General features: G+C 37.9%; 1 long non-coding RNA gene across 1 annotated transcript; it reads right to left on the minus strand.

The window, feature by feature from the left end:
• Positions 1 to 3874: 3874 nt before the first annotated feature.
• On the minus strand, positions 3875 to 16663 carry LOC139315357 (uncharacterized). Its single transcript, XR_011600270.1, has 3 exons — positions 16572 to 16663; positions 5204 to 5374; positions 3875 to 5021 (listed from the first exon to the last, which is right to left on the minus strand). It is a non-coding gene; the product is annotated as an uncharacterized lncRNA (long non-coding RNA).
• Between the last annotated feature and the right edge of the window lie 1623 nt (positions 16664 to 18286).

Below are 18286 nucleotides of genomic sequence, written 5' to 3' on the forward strand. Positions count from 1 at the left end.
GGAAATGGGGATTTTGCAGTAACCTTCCCCTGGATTGGGAAGGGAATGGAGATTTTACAGTATCCTTCCCCTGCCATGCCCACCAAGCCACGCCCACCAAGCTGTGCCACGCCCACCAAGCCACGCCCACAGAACCGGTAGTAAAAAAATTTGAAACCCACCACTGGTAAAGTTATATATTCAATTTGGGTATAACTCCAGAAAAAATGGCTCTTAAAGTTCTTTTTCATTTGCAGCCACAAATATAACCTGGAAAATGTTTCTCATAATGTGAACAGCTTTGCTCTGGTAAACAACAACATTGTGGAGCAGAAGACTACAACCCCAAGCAATTAGAATATAAAAAAAGAGTTGATAATGCTAAAGTCCTCTTTCAGAAAAGCAGGAAGTGTACTATGACCCGAACAGCTAGGCAGTTGGTTTAGATATTAGAGACATATGTCTCTAATATGCCTTTCCATAGAATTGTAAATGTTTTAAAGGGTCACAGCCCACACAATACATGATCATTGTTCCAAGGATTGGATAGAGTATACAGTATAGCAAAGCCTTATTGAACAAATAATAATTGGATTTATACTCAGATTATTGATCTGACCACTATGCTGAAAGACGTGGGATTGTTTTATCACACAAGCATGCTTCACAACATATCCTACCTCAAACATAAAGTACATCTGAAGTGGAACACTGATTTATTGCAAAGAATTCATGTAACACAGAGAATTCACTCACCTATCTATTCCACCTATTGTGCCATTTTGGTTACCCTGCAACCTAGCTTGTGGGGTAGCAAGCAGCCCCAGAACTGTGTGGTTCTGCGACTGTTTGCCATACCACAACTTAGAGATCTCTTGGCATGCTATGCTCTGGGGCTGCAAAAAGCCCCTGAGCTACAGTACAGAACAAAGCTGCAGTCACCTCACCCCTTCCCCAGGTCTTAGGAGTTGTTGACTAAGTTATTGGAAATATTCCTATATATTTTAGTTAAATGGTAATAACTCAGTTTCTTCAAAAGAGAAATATGTACACAAACAATTTTGGTCCAGTGAATTAAAAATTTTCCTACACACCTGATTCCCCCTTCTGATTTGGCTAGATTTATCCTTGCAGAATGTGGTACTTGATTGTCTTGTTGATAATTACAGATTAGGATCCCATTTACTTAAATTTCTTTACTGGAGGAGACTAAAATAAGAGATCAAATCTTGGGAAGCAGAAAGATGGAGGCCTCCTCTGAAGTTTACTCCATAACCAGTGGTCTTTATCCAGGGGTGATTTTGCACACTCACTTATTACACCTTCATTGCAAATCTGGATTACATACCGTAAATAGAGTTTTTGCCTAACCATAATGCCAATAAAGGATGGCCTATACTGTACAGTACAGTTATAGACTGTACTGAGAACAATAAGTACATTGTGCTGAGCCATGATTTGTTTTAATTATAGTTTGTTTGACACCATTATAATTTGTTTGGATATAGCTACACTATAAAGCAGTGATGGCGAGCCTTTGAGGCACAGAGTGCCCAAATCGGAAGATGCACACGGCCAGAGCACCAGAAACCTGACGACCAGCTGGCCGGCTCACATGCACACGTTGGAAGGCTGACGACCAACTGGCTGAGCTGGAGCGATGGTGCACTTGCCCACAGAGCGAGCTCTGCGTGCCACCTCTGGCACATGGACCATAGGTTCGCCATCACGGCTATAAAGCATGATTTATAAACTGAGTTTATACATTATACTGCACCAAAATCCAAATGATTTCTGAATCTATCTGATACGTAGTTTCAGAATGGGATAAAACACAAGGCACCATGCCATGAAATGCAAAGTTCAAATCCATCAAGTTTTCTGCAATAATTTGATGTATTTGCTTATTTGACATGGTAGTAATCAATTGTATTGAATATCCAGTAAATGGTCCATTTAAAAAAAATGTAGTGCCAGAGGTGCTTCTGAATGCACACAATTCTAGCATTTTTGTAAAAATTAAGTTTTATTTTACATTCTATTTCAGTTCTTCCCTCATAATACTGCTGGTGTAATTCTTGAGTCAAAAAGAATATGGAAACCTTGGGATTCCTTTGCAATCCAAAGCATTAGTATTCCAGAACTCAAACAGAATTTTGAGTTGAACAGTAATATATTGGAAAACTGTGCAATACTTCAAAAATGGGGCTTTTGAATGTACAGAAGTTGAAATGTAGTCCTTTTTGCCAAGTCTTTAAAGCATCTCACCTCTTCCAGGTAGCACCATCTTCTAATTGGTTAGTTTCTCTTTGTCACAAAACAAATAGAAAATTTATATCACTGTCATAAATTACAAATACAAACAATTTAAGGGTAGGGAATTTAAGCAGTATTTCTTTACACTGATCAGCTAGCAATGGCTCACAGGAAGCAAACCAAAGAATTGAAACTGCAAACATTATTCTTTAGTAAGTGATATTTCTCTGTAGTTCTCTGGTTATTAAAAATAGACATGTCAGAATATGGAATATGCGTCCTATTGGTCCACTCATCTAAAAAACACCACAAATCAGGTCTAAGAATATACAAAAGGCGATGAGTCTTGGAAGGAAACTATTTGAAACAATGTCTTCATATTCCATGACTAATGAGCAAGCAGAAGACAAACTCCAGGAGAAACTATTTCCTGGAATTCATTTCTTATAATTTTTATCTGTGAAAAGAAGGTTCGGCCTAATAGATAAGAAAGGTGATTTTTCTTCCGTCAAGGGTGCCCTACCCTTGTTTGTCAGGTGCTGCCTTGAGCATATTGCTGCGCTGCCCGACCCTGATGTTCATTCTCCCAGATGCTCTTGTGGAGAGTTCAGGTGTTTTGCTTTTCAAATGATGTTTTTTCAAGCTTGCCAGAGTAGCCTTCCAATGTGGGCTTGGCTGTTTCTGCCAGCACTCTTTTGGCTGCCTGAGGTTCAAGGTAAGTGGCAGAGTCTTTGAATGCCTGCCAGAGGCTACCTTTTAAAAGCAAGGTTTGTGTTGCTTGTGGAGGGGGGAGGGATTACTTGCCTCTATAAAGACATGTTATCTGACATTCTAATTATTCTTTATGTTATTCAATTATTCTTTACATTGGGACTTCCTGGTCAATATGGAGAAAGTCTCTCTGCCTGTAGACAGGAGACTGTCTGACTGCTTTGATACTGTTCTCCTGACGCTGGATTTCTGACATTTACATCAGTTTGTGGCTTGTAAAAATGTGATTTTGGACAAGTTCACTCTCTCTGTCTCTCTGTTTCTCTCTGTCTGTCTGTCGCTCTCCATCACCAGCATCCTTGAGTGTGCTTTACAGTTGATTCTTATCTAGTATTTCTACATAGAAATACTAGAAATAGAAATATTTAATGCTCTTCTATTTAAAAATAGAAGAGCATGAAAAGGTTTCTGTGTCTTTTCTTTTTATATATATAATTATGTAGTTTATTTATTTATTTTTGCTTTTATAATATCAGATAGCTGCATTAACATAATTCCAAAATAAGTTCTAAAAAGAAATAAAGGAAATACAAAATATATTCAGCATCATCTAAATAAAATGTCAGGTACTACTGTGTTTCCCCGAAAATAAGACCCTGTCTTATATTTTTTTGAACCCCAAAATAAATGCTTGGCCTTATTTTTGGGTATGTCTTATTATTTTGGGTTGCATGGAGCAAGATGGGGCCCATTTTGCCATTTTACCTGATTTCCAGCTCTGTCTCCCTTAATCCTAACCAGAGGAAATGGCTGCGCATGAGTTTAAATATTTCTGGGAGGGCTTATTCTTATTAATAAGATAAATCATGTGGTCATCTTTTGTGACCTTCTGACAAGCAAAGTCAATGAGGAAGCCAGATTCACTTCCTTGGAAAATTTTTAGTTTATTCAACAAAGGTTAAAATACAACGCGCCAAAATATTTTAAAAAGGACAAAAGAATAAAAAACACAGAAAATACATTAAAAGGTGTCTTTAGGGGGAAAAAAAAGACTACCACATATATACATAACGTCTTTCCGAGTTGAACGCTGATTAATATAATACAGCAATGCTGGTTTCCCATCCCTTGCAAAAGAAGCCAATTTTTTTAAAAAAATATTAAACTATTCAATCTATTTACAAATTGTTAGCCTGTCATCTATATACAATATTAATAATAAAATAGCTAACAGAAAAAAACAATAATAATGAATATATTGTATATAGTAATAAAAATTGTGAACAATAAGAGAAAGATAAAACTGAAATTCTAAAAGCCTCTGTTAAAAAACTGTTATTGTAATCAACTCATAGAAAATTTACCATGGCTTCAATCCCAAATCCCAAATATTAACTCTAATTGGTCCCAGATAAAATATCTATGTTTGTTGCTTTATATCATCTCTTTCCAATTGCTAATTAATTGAATACAATGTCCAATCTCCAAAGCCAATCTATCTTCCCCAACAAAACCAGATAAAATCATTCCTCAATAAGATGTATTAAATCCATTTACCACTCTCCTTCAAACTCCTTATAAATCCATTTGCCATTTGTCCACCTAGAGTTTTCTGCTATTATACAAAAACACAGTGTTAAGCTTCCGAAAAGTATATGGAGTCAGCTCTATTATTTCTTATATTTCTTCCTGGCCAGTTTACCGCTAGTAAATCACATTTCTTCTTAATGTTTTCCACCATCTGTTTCTGTGTCTATTTTTCTTCTCAACGAATCTGCTACTTTGAAAATAAATTCTTCTTGTAGGTTTAAACTATTTATTGTCTATTGTTTTTTTAAAAAAATGCTTTGCACGGTCTTTATAAATTCATCAAACTCTTTTTTAAAAATTCAGTTAAAGATTGCATGTTGCTAGCAGATTCTTGAGTGTCAGCCTCATTCTTCTCTTCGTAATCTGATATGTTGTTGCTCAAAGAGCAAGCAAAGAAGACAGAGGAAATATTTTCTGACTATTTTGATCCAAAAAGTTCTTGTAGGTTAATAAAATACAAATCTGGAGTCACGAGCTGTGTTTCCCTACAAAAAGCAGAAATTCATAAGAGCAGTCAAATAAATCAAAGAAAGAAAGCAAAAAAGAAAACAGAAATAATCCAGCAGGGGTTAAAATAAATCAGCATTCAGCTGGCCAATTACCCTTTAAAGATAAAAAGAAAAACAGAACTTCAAAAAGTGAATTTAAAAGTCCCAGGCATACTTACGAAAACATTCTGTCGGTAGGAAGAGGTGTAAACATCAGCTGCTCCCATAAGGAGCTGCAATCTTCAAGATTCCCCCTCCTAGGTGTTTTCACAGCCATCCAAAAGTTGTCTTGGATCATTTCTAAGTGCCCCCATTCAAATCCAGGCACCAAGACTGTCAAAGAACCAGTTCTGGCAGCAAACACAGCAGATCATGAGTAAGAGAAAGAAAGCCTCTTACTTCTCAGCTGCCATCTTGGGGAGAAATGCTTGGAAGCCAGATTCATTTAGCAGCCATGTTACTAACAACAACTGCAATGATTTATTTAATAACTATGGCAACAAACGTCATATAATGAGGCAAAATTCACTTAACAAATGTATCACTTAGCAACAGAAATTTTGGGCTCAATTGTGGTCATAAATTGGGGACTAACTGTATAAGTCTAAGTGCTATTGCTATTGCTATCCACACAGCTTCTATAACTGCTGCTAATATGTCTCTTGTATGGGATTATCAAGATCAGTAACTATACATTTCTGAAAATGTTTTGTTGTTGTTGTCCCAAATAATGGGATATTAAATTCTCAAAATTAATATAAGATCATATTAACAAAGCTCTAATATGTCTATTGCCCAGAAGAGAGTTAAACTGATACCAAAAGGCCACAGTAGTTTATCACCTATTTGTTGCTCTACATTATCTTTATTGAGAGGTTCATCTTTGCTATAAAAATCTTTTAGTCTTAGTTTTATAAGCTCTCAAAGATATAATTTTAGCCAAACCATAACTATTGGGGTAAAGTTTTTTTTAATTTTTAAACATACATCAATATCATCAATATCATTGCATGTGGAGGCACCCAGTCGACCCATGATCCTGTCCACTTCATCCAACGAAACAGGCTCAAACTCAACCCAGTTGTTTCATTCAGGATAGGCCCCCGTCAGCTCGTCAGACTCTGCCCAGTCGGAGTCCAACCCAGTCTGAATCTGAGTGATTTTATCTTGCAGAAACTGTACAAAATCCTCAGCTCTACCCTGCAAGAGGTCCTCCCTCGCTTCATGATTGAGAAGAGAGCGGGTCACTCTAAACAGAGCAGCTGGGCGATTTTCTGCAGATGCAATGAGAGTGGCAAAATATTGGCGCTTTGCCACTTCCATTGCCATAAGATAAGACCTAATATAGGTTCTTAGCTGTGTTCAGTCGGATTCAGATCGGGTGGATCTCCAACTGCCCTCCAGGCGTCTTCTCCAACGCTTCATTTCCCTGAGCTCCATGGTGAACCAAGGAGCCACCCGGGATCTGCGTCGGGTCAGAGGCCGCAAAGACGCGATTCGATCCAAGGCCCCGACTGCGGCCTGTTCCCAGGCCGTTCCCAGGGCCTCAGACGACTCGTGGTGGGAAAAGACCCAAGCTCCGTCAAGAACCCTTCCGGGTCCATCAGGCACCTGGAGCGGAATAATCTCACCGGTTCCGCCTCCCAGCAGTGAGGGGTGACGGAGAGAAAGTCCAGCCTGAGAAGGGAATGATTGGACCATGATAGGGGATAAGTTGACAAGTTTCCCCTACCACGATTATTTATCCACTTTCCAGAGAGAAAAACTAGGTCGAGTGTGTGTCCTCCCTTATAAGTTGGGCCCTGTACAACCTGAGTTAGGTCCATGGCCATCATGGAGGATATGAACTCCCAGGACTGACTCAGATGTCTCCCCACCCGATGGCAGATTGAAATCTCCCGCAACCAGAAGATTGGGGAGTTCAACTATCAATTCTGTGAGGACATCTAGCAGTGCGGGCATGGCTGAGACTATGCAGCTGGGAGATAGGTACGTAACCAACAGACCCGACTGAACTCCAGGGTCCCATTTCAGAAGGAGGGACTCACACCCGCCTATCTGAGGAACAGTGACCTCTCTAGGACTAAGACTTTCCCTAATAACAACCGCCACCTCCCCGCCCCTACCCTGGAGTCGTGGCTGGTGCAAAACACAGAAACCTAGGGGGCATAAATCAATGAAAGGGACACCACCCTCCAGCCCTAACCAGGTCTCCGTGATACATGCCAGGTCCATGTCCTCCTCTTCAATTAGATCTCTGACAAGGAGATCTTAATCTCTAACATTCACTTTAAATGTGTTATGTAAAAATATGTATAACAATATTCCCCGTTTCTAATTTCTTACTCTATTCTAATTCTCAGTATAGCCAATCTTATTATTATTATTTTTTAAAATATATTTCTATCAATCATCTCTCACCCTGTTGGAAGTTTTACTTCTTCTCTTTTTAACTTGCCTCCCATAGTTCTCCCTTGGGTCCTCATCTATGTCATTCATTTCAAGCCAACCATTATTTCCATCTCCACTATTTTTTGCTGCCAGTCTACCCACGGCAGCAAAATCCTCTGTCTTTTTTCCAAAAATATTTTTTGATTTATTGAATTCCATTTTTCTACCACCTAATATATATTCTCCCAACTTTATTTCATCCAACTTTATTATCTCCTCTTTCTTTTCTCCTTGTTCTATTTGTTATGTGATCTGTTCTATCTCATCCTCTAAGCTTCCAGTTATCTCCCATTTCCTGGATTTTATTATCTTGATTCATTATTCCTTGTTGCACATTTTCAGTCTTTCCAGTTATGTTATGTAGTAAATCCTTTATCTCCCTGAAGTTCCCCATCATAGTGTCGTAAATGTTTTGGAGTAACAACATAGTTTCTTTTTGAAGTGCCCCTGATTCTTCCTGAAGAGCCATCTTGCCTTGTCTTTAAAAGTCCAAATAATAGTCAATGTTTTGTCAGTAATCTGTCACCGCTCTAGAGTCTATTCTTTTGACTTCCTAAAGCCAGCAGATTACTAAATCTTATCATTGTTCATCAGAAGATACAATAGTTATGGTTCTTTATATCACAGTTAGTCAATAGGTTCCATTTATAGTAGTAAGTAGTAAGCTTTTATTGCGGTCAGAGACCAAATTAAACTACACATAGAAGGGGAGTATATTTTACAAATATAAATCGATCATGTGACAGTACACCATCTACTGCCTCAGATACAATCTGTACTGTCAGTACTAGTGATCCTCTGCCGTAGGGGTTACCCGTCTCTTCCCCCATTTTTTTTCAGCCACAACTGCGGCAAAATTTTTTGCCACCTTTGGAGTTATATTGGGGTCTGTGTCCTGGAGTAGGAAATAAAGGCTGAACAGATCAAGTGAACCAGGGAATCTCTGGGAAATAGGAGAAATGAATCTTATGTCTCGGTAGTGGGGACATACGAATGTAATGTGGAACAGAGATTCCGGGGATCGGCCATCACATGTACAATAGATGGATTTTACTCCCCCTGAGAGCCTACTGTCGAGGACATTTGAGGGGATCACATTAAATCGTGCCTTCATAAATGCGAGCCTATGTTTGATAGAGTGTAATGCGGAGAGATAAGGCGGAGGGTGAGGCGAGGGAACAATACCAAGGGAAAACGGTGAACATGTTCCTGATCCGTTTACCAGATTTACTTGTCTATCAATGTCATCCAGCTGTTGAAAAATCAATGAGTTGGCAGCATCAGGGCCTAATATAAAACCTTCAATGGGGGAAATCCTGATCTTCAAAAGTTTTGTATGGATATTATGGGCCCAGGGACTATGAAATGGGTCCCACCATAGGCATTGGCCTAGGTAATAGCCTGGGAGTCTAGTCCACAGGGACAACCAATAGCCAATTGCACGTTTCCACAAGATTGTAGCAAGTGAGTATATGCCCAGTTCCAAACGAATTGCAGCATTACTTACGCAGGGAGGGACTCCCATCAAACGGCGTAGGAACCAGCTGTGGACAGACTCAAGAGAGGAGATGTTGGATTGGACCCAGAGGTGGGTGCCATAGCAGCTATCACCTTTGCCCTGTAGACTTTTATTGCTGAGGGGATGTGATGAGCTCCCTCAGTATGAAAAAATTGCACGAGGGCATGGGTGGAAATCTTAGCCTTATTACAGAGATACTTAATCTGTGCAGGCCACTTGGTATTGGATTGAAAGAGGATACCTTGATATTGAAATCTGTGGAGCTGTTCCACTGGGATGCCATCAAGGTTCCAATGATAAATTTTCCTGCTTCTTGCAAAAACCATGATTTTAGACTTAGAGTGGTTTATATGGAGTTGGTTAGCAGAGCAATAAGCAGAAAGGATTTTTAAGGCTCTACATAGGTCCACTCGGGAAAATGAAAGTATTGCGGCATCGTCAGCGTAGAGGAGGAGCGGACATCTATAATCAGCTAATCTAGGGGCATGGATGTAGACCATGTGATCCGAAAATGCCTTTCTCCAGTCACTGATATATAAGTTAAAGAGAAAGGGTGCCAGTATACACCCCTGCCTAACCCCCTTGTTAATGGGGATAGCATTAGAGAGATCCCCCTGAGGGGTAAGGCGCACTTTTGCTTCTGTTCTGTCGTGCAGTTGGGAGATAAGCCAGAGTAATCTTTTGTCAATACCCTAGGCGGAAAGTTTGGCCCACAGTTTAACTCTAGGGATGCTGTCGAAGGCAGCCTTTAGATCTATAAAGGGAATGCAGAGACGACCCTTCCTGGGGATAGAATATTTTACGGCAAGATGATGAAGGATCAGAGCATGGTCATTTGTAGAGTGGTCTGGATGGAATCCCGCCTGCTCATAATTGAGCAGGTCGGCCTCTTCAGTCCAGCACTCCAGTTTGGACAGGAGATAGCGGGCATAGAGTTTCCCCAAAATTGAAAGAAGACTGATATGGAAGTTGCCAGGATTTGAGTGGGCGCCTCTCTTATGTATTGGGATGATTATGGCATTCTTCCAGAGCTTGGGGATAAGGCCTGTTTGGTTGATCGCATTGAATACCTCGGTAAGAACTGGGGTCCACCAGTCCTTATGGGCTAGAATGGCTTCAGCTGGGATGAGATCCGGGCCGGGAGCTTTTTGAAGTTTGAGTTGTCCGATTAGCTTGGCAATCGTGGATGGTTCGACAGGAGGCCATCTGGGAAGGTGGTTAGGAAGGGAGCCTGAGGTCGAAGAAACTGGCACGTCAGTGTCTTAAAAGACTCGGTGTAGAAAGAGTTCCCATGTAGTGGCAGAGATCGAATGAGTGAGCCTACTAGTTGGCCTCCTGTTTAACAGACTCCAGAAATCTCGAGGGTTGCTGGATTTCATGGCCTCTAGTAATGCGTTCCACCTTAGCCGGTGCCAGTCTTGCTTAGCTCTTGAAAGGGCTAGCTTGTATGCCTTCTTGGCCTCGAAATAAGCGGGGGGGGGGGCTCGATGAACCTGTTCGTTTGTGGCCAGAATATATAAATCTCATATGGTTCCTGGCTTGTTTGCACTGTGAGTTAAACCAAGGGGCTCCCTTCCTCCGGGAAACTCTACCAGGGATAAGGGTGGGGGGCTGAAAGGAGGCTATAAGACCGCTTAGACACTCAGTGAAGGTGGTCAGTAGCACACCAGGTGTGGCCTTGGTGCCGATTAAGGCTGAATTTATATAGTCCAGGGGCTTTTCCAAATAACTCTTTAGATCCGTTCTTTAAATTGCTAATCAGTTCCAGTATTCAAAGTCATTCCATTAGCTATCCTCCAGGTTTTCAAGTTTGATTCTCTAGTAACCGTAAAGTAAATAAGTATAGAACAGTAGATAATACAGCAGACCTCCAGGTGTTGTTCTTCTCTTATCAAAATTTTCCAAGGTTACTTTATTATTCTAGGAGTATGGCATATTATATATCTATTCACCAATAGATGGCGCCTTCAGCTTAAAAATTAATGTTAAAAAACCACTTTAAAATTATTCTGCCAGTTATTTATTTCAAATTGATTCAAGCAGAATATCCAATAAACAGTCAAATGTCCAGCATTTTAAAATGCCTATTCAAAGTCATGCCAGTATGATTTACACATCCAGTCTTTTCGTATTTTATAGCTTTTACTTATTTCCTGTTAGGGTGCAGCTTCTCTCTGCCTCTTTTTAATTGGCACTTAAAAACATTCCAGAGAGCCTCTTTTTCTGGTGGCCACCTCATCTTTGTCTTAGGCAGAGAGGGAAGAAACACTGGGTCCAGCAGGACAGCCACTGCTCTCTGCGACCTGCAGGATGCCCTTCCTTGTATGTCACCCCTATAGGGTGATTTTAGCCCCTTGGGGGGCCCTCCAACGAAGAGGATTTGGTGCGGGGATGTGGAGCTCCGCTCCCCTGTGTCGATCACACAGCGACATCACTGGAAGTCCAGCCTGCCAAACCGTAACTATTAATTGATCATAATATCAAAGGAGTTAAAGAAGAAATGTCCCTTATCAAAATTGTTCATTTATTTTTCCAAATATGAAGCATTATTTTAGTTAAAAATATTTTCAATCTGTTTTATTCTAGAAAAATTGGATTTTGGATTTTAAAAAAAGTCCACTTTTTTGGCTGTGACATAAATTTTAATTTGAATCATTTAGAAGGGTGAATTATTAAATGAATTATATGCCATGAAGTATTGCTTGATATATTGACAAATTGGGTATAACCCAGCCTCCCTGTTTCTGAGATCTATATAAAAATATTCAATTTATTCTCAAGTTTTTCTGCTTGAAAACAGAAACTATTTATTTATTTATTTATTTATTTATTTATTTATTTATTTATTTATTTATTTATTTATTTGGCAATGCCTTAAAGCCTCTTCTGGAATTGTCAATAGGAGGCATTGAATTAAAAAGTTTAATCATGCAAGAATTTTCATTTTTACTGATGCAATTCACCCTAAAATATTGAAATGGTTTGAAGCCCAATTTTTCATTTCCTTACTTAATTTCTTCCATATTATTATAGTTATTTGTAAAGATTTTATTAATATTTGTAGTTAACAGTACCTAAATATTGTAAAATTTTATATAATATAAATTTTGGAGATTTCTTTTTGAGTTTTTGGGGGTATAAAAAGCATTAGATATGTGTTACTGAAATTAACTGTTAGTCCTTACGCCTCTGCAAATTCCTCTAACTCCTTCTTAATATAATTTAATATAACTGTTAAGTAAGAAGCATTGGAGAGACAAAATCATATAACCTGCAAATAGGATTAAAATATACAGTCATATGAAAAAGAAAATGCACCCTCTTTCAGTTCTATGGTTTTATGTATCAGGACAAGATAAAAATCATCTGGTCCTTAGTAGTTCTTAAAAGTAGATAAATACAACCTCAAATGAAGAACAACACATGACATATTATACCATGTCATCATTTATTTTACAAAAAGAAAGCCAGAATGAAGAAGCCATGTCTGAAAAATTAAGTACATCTTATGATTCAGTTGCTTGTAGAACCACCATTAACAGCAATAACTTGAAATATAGTAATTGTTTTCTGTATGAATTTATCTCATGTATCATTGTGGAACAATTTTGGCCCACTGTTCTTTTCAACATTGCTTCAGTTCATTGTGGTTTGTGGGGTTTTGTTATGCACAGCTCTCATGAGGTCCTGCCACAGTATTTCAATCTGGTTGAGGTCTGGACTTTGGCTATTGCAATTGCAATTTGGCTATTGCAATGCCTTGAGTCTTTCGTTTTCTGCTATTCTGTTGTAGATTTGCTGGTGTGCTTGGAATCATTGTCCTGTTGCATGACCCAATGTCAGCCAAGTTTTAGCTGTTGGATAGATAGGCTCACATTTGACTCTAGAATACTTTAGTAAACAGAGAAGTTCATGGTTGACACAATGATTCCAAGGGGCTCAGCTCCTGTCACTGCAAAATAGGCCTAAGTCATCATTCCTCCACTACCTTAACAATTGGTATGAGATGTCTGTCCTAATATTCTGTGTTTCATTTTTGCCAAATGTGGCACTGTGCATTATGGCCAAACATCTCCACTTTGGTCTCATTTGTGCAAAGAACAGTGCTCCAGGAGTCTTGTGACCTTGGTCTGACCTTGGAGTGAATTTTCTGGGACATCCACTCTTGGAAAGATTGGCAATTGTCTTGAATGTTCTCCACTTGTGAATAATCTTCCTCACTCATATTTAAATTATTCGGAAATTGCCTTATAAACCTTTCTAGATTGATAGGTAGCAACAATTGCTTCTCTACAATCATTGCTGGTATCTTTCCTCTTTGACATATTGTTAATACAAGTCTCAGTGGTGGAGACCAGCAAACTCCTAAAACTTCAGGTAGTCACACTTACTGGTGATCAATTCATCAAGAGTACTTGATTAATGGAATGGAGGAGATGGATTGATTATATTCAAAATAAGTATTAGACAAGAAAATATCAAATAGCTTATGAATGAACGTTAAGTATTAGAAGTATTATGTTATCTATAGTGGAGTTAAGGTTTCAGGGGTGGAGTTAGTAGTCTGAGGATAGGTAGGTTAATCTAGTTTATGATCATTAAATGAAATACCTTGTATTTTGCTCTGGGAAGTCTGGTGGGGAGGGTGGGATGAGGAGAGGGAAAGGGTGGAGGGAATATGGGGGGGAAGAAAATTCTTTTTTTCTGTAAAACTTTTCAATTAAAAAAAAAAGAGTACTTGATTAGCAGCACCTAGCTGCTACTTTGCCTCTTCCTTTCTATGGAAGCAGTAAAGGTGTACATTTTCACACATGGCTTTCTCATTTTTTAAAGAACTACTAAGGACCATATGCTTTTTACTATGTCCTGATATGTAAAACTATAGAATTCAGAGAGGGTGCCCTTTTTCACATCTTATTTCCCACTATCACCCTATAAATCTGCTAGTTATATCTATATATTATTCCCAATGCTTCTATAGCTGGGTTGAATAGTATAGGGGATGAAGGGCAACACTGCTTGGTACCTCTTAAGTTCATAATGGAAACTGAATCATAATAGTCTTATCTGAGCTTTTATTTAGCCATAAATATTTTCATACATCTTATGAAAACCAGTCCCAAATTTAAATTTAATATTTATTATAAAATTGTATTTTCAAAGAATCAAAAGCTTTAAATATATCTAAAGAACAAATGGCTAGGGAATCCTTATTAATTTGACTAAACTGTATAATCTTTAACAATTTTTTGATAGGAGTAGAGATATTTTGATTTGGAATAAAGCCAATTGATTCCTATTAATTGATTGATTGATTGATTGATTGATTGATTCATATTAATAAATTTATTAATAATCACTTTTAGTTGACTAACTAATAAGTAACTAACTAACTAATAGTTTATACACTCATGCACCAAGAATCAGTTCTGGGAATGTCCTTAAAAATTGCTTAATTTTTATTGTTGATGGATTATTTGAAAAATATAAATGTTGAAAAAACAATTTAAATTGGTTTCGGCCACAATTGATTATTGCTAATTTTAATTGCATTAACACATCTATTGCCTCTGGTGAGGACAGCATGTTAGGTTTTCTGCTCTTCTTCTGATCCAACTAGCCAGTTAATATATAGCTAGTTTAATATAGCCAGTTTCCCTTACTAAATGTTTTATCAGATAATGAAATTAGTAAAGCAGTATGTTCAGAAAAGAAAGGGATTAAAGGAAAAGGGATTAAAGTCTCCTTGCAAAACTTGAAGGAGATTGAGGAGGCTCTCAACAGAGGGAAGGACTGCCCATAAGGAAGAACAGACACTGATATGGTAACTGGACAACTAATAAAACAAGCTAAACAAGAACTAAATACAGACTGGGCTAAACATTCTGTGGGAATACAAGTCTCAGTGTACAAGTCTTGGTATATATGTCAGAGCAAATGAATAAACAAGTTAAGGAAATATAACAGCAAATAGATACTGCTCAGAGAGCTTGCAATGCTTCTAATATGATTACAAATAACATTCTTGAGATAGACAAAATTGAAAAGTGTTTCTGAAATAAAGATTGAATTGGCAGATTTACTGGATTGTAGCAAGAAAAATAATGTATGGATTAAAGGAGTGGCAGAGAAAAGCCAAATAAATAATTGGACAATTTATCTCATCCCTAAAATTAATGACCTTAGGTCTAATATGAATTTGATGAATATTGAACATGCTCACTGGTTTTACTCTTCTAGGAACACACAAAACTTGTTAGAAGCCTTAGTAGTACAGTGGTTTAAAGCACCCTGTTATTAACACAGCTGCCTGCAATTACTGCAGGTTTGAATCTTACCAGGCTCAAGGTTGACTCAGCCTTCCATCCTTTCTAAGGTAGGTTAAATGAGGACCCAGTTTGTGGGGGCAATAATCTGACTTTGTATAAACATACAAAAGTATGAAGGCTATTGCTTAACGCATTGTAAGCTGCCCTGAGTCTCCGGAGAAGGGCGGCATATAAACCAAATTAAAAAAAAAACAACCTTAGAGACATTTTGATTTGTAGACTCAGATATGAAAGATCACATTGTAAGAACAACGTGTGTAGATTAAAGAGATTAAATGGGGTGGTGTTTTTCCAGGCTATCGGTGTAACTACATTGCAGCAAAAAAAGAAAAGAAATTCAAGCTATTGACAAAAAAAAAACTTATGCAGAATGAGATTTGATACAGATAGGGCTTTCCTTTCAAGTTAATTGTTTTTATGTGACAAAGACAAAGTTATTTGAATGTTGACTGAGATGCAGATAGAGGAAAGAAGATATATACGATTTGTCTTTGGATATGTGGAAAACAGGCTCAAATGCAAGCAGAAGATTATTTAAGAATGTTGCATTAAACTAAGGAGTACCAGAAATTATATTGACTTTTTTTTTTCTTTTTGAGTCTTCAGTTTGGGAGCAAAGAGAAAAGGGAGGGAGTTAAATAAATACGGGGAATGTCAGGCACAAGGAATCAGAACAATACTGGAAGTTGATCAGAGCAGTATCTTTATTGCTATTCACCTATTTATAAGACTCTAGTTAGACTAACTACACTAATTACAGAACAACTAGATATGCACTCCAAAGTGCAAGAAGGAACTGTCTTCTGCGGTTTCCTCCCCTGCAATGATTCCAGGCTAGCCAGTCTTTTAATTCCTCCCACAACTTTTATAGTAGACTCCAGCACAGGGGAAGAACCATATCAAATAATAATGTAGATAAATCTATGGCGAAAGAACTAATGTAATTAAAATCAAACGTTAATGGGACTTGCCCTGGTACAATACAGATAGAAAAACAAAAATGGTTGATGAATCATTAAGCAAATTTAGCTACAATACTTTATACATATAGTTTGTGACTTTATAAATCATCCCTCACTTTATAAATCAACCCACACTTTCATTGTACATCTCTCTTAATTACTCCTACTTGAAAACTTTATTTTTTTATTTCTAGGTGACTGTACCTCTCCAGTACCACCACTCCACGCGACACTAAAGGAAGACTCTCTGAAAGAAAGTTATCCAGTTGGGACTAAACTGACATACCATTGCATCACAGGTTATGAATATATTCCTGGAATTAATTCTTCAATTATATGTCTGAACACTTCAAAATGGTCTGACATTTCATCATTGTGTCAGGGTGAGTATCTTCATGATGGTTTCATTCTGAAAAATAGATCATACGTATTTACATTTTCTAAATCTCAGCCTTCACTTGCTCTTCCTCTAATGTCAGAACTATTAAACAGAGATCTTAGACAAGATAACAAAGTAAAAGGACTACAAATCAAAGCACACAAATACAAACTGCTGATGATTTGTTATTGATTGTGCAAGACCCGCAAGAGAACATTGAATAGGTTATATTCAATTTTATTTATTGATTAGCCCTTTGGGCCATATCAAGTGCAGAATTACAAAGACAAATCATTACAAAGGTTTGGTAAAACAAATTAAGTAAGATTGGAATAACTCACAATTAAAATACAATTAGAATAAAATACGATCTAAAATAAAATCGGGATAAAATACAATAATTTAAAGTATAATATAAATATACTTTAAATATATATAAAATTTAAATATAATTAAAATTATATTATAATGTCGAATAGGTTATAAGGGAGATCAAAATGCTTGGATAAATGGTGGGTTTAAAAGTAAATAAATTAAGGATGACAATACTGATTAAGAACATAAATGTGAAAGATCAGAATAAATTGGAATTTAAATATATCCAACAATTTTGGAAGACAGTTTGCAGAAAGGTGTTTCCATATGCCAGTTGTTAAAAAAAAAAAAATCCAGAGGACAGCAAAGGAGGACCAACATCATTCTCTTTCTTACACCTTATAGTAGACCTGCCCTTGACTAGTGTTGCCACCCAATGAGTGACCTGCAAGCACTTCCTTTTCTAATAGTTATCTGGGAAGGGGTGGGGAAAGAAACCAAACAAAGAACAATCTCAGCTATGCTTTAATATATTGCAGCCATGCTGCTGAGACATTCACAACACTAACTGAAACAAAAAATGCATGTGGTAAAGTGAGCTGAGTTCACAAAAGCGTATGTCTATCAATAAAAATGTATTATGTAGAAATACTGCCATCAGACTCCTCCTGATTAAGACAAAAGGATATCAGATGCAGCAAAAGAAAATCTAGTCCAATCTAGTGTAGTCCATAAGATTTTAATTCCTCACCCTTTTCATACTTTATAGTGTTTGGAAAGGAGTGTGGAAGAGGGAACACCAACTTTCCCCATGTGACTGTAGTCCTTTAACATCCCCTTGCTCTTGAAACTGATCTGTTCACTGGGAAACCCAAGTGGGGTATTCCTCGTAATGAACTCCTGCATTGGTAATCTCTAGGGTCTTTTCTAACTTGGCTGGAGAGCATTCTTGCTGTTAATCAGTGGTGGGATTCAGCTGGTTCACACCAGTTCACTAGAACCAGTAGCTAACTTTTTGTGTAGTTTGGCAAAGTATACATGCCTCACCCCTCCCCAGGGGAGTGAAGTTTTGCACCTGCAAAACTGCAGTTCTCTCCCCATCACTCTGTCTTGGATTTTACTGCAAGAAGAGCAATGGAGAGCAATACATCATGCCTTACTTATCCCCAAGTCTCTTTGGGAAATAGTTTGAAGCGCCTGCTGAACCCGGCTAAAACTCAGTGGGGACTTTCTTTCACCATGACATGCAGTGGTGCGAGCTGGAGCTGGGTAAGGAAAGTGGCTGGAAGCTGCGTGTTCTCAGGCTT

Source organism: Pituophis catenifer, unplaced genomic scaffold (genome assembly GCF_029215685.1).
Source record: "Pituophis catenifer annectens isolate HBS135680 unplaced genomic scaffold, rPitCat1.0.hap2 SCAF_3, whole genome shotgun sequence".
Classification (NCBI taxonomy): Eukaryota; Metazoa; Chordata; class Lepidosauria; order Squamata; family Colubridae; genus Pituophis; species Pituophis catenifer.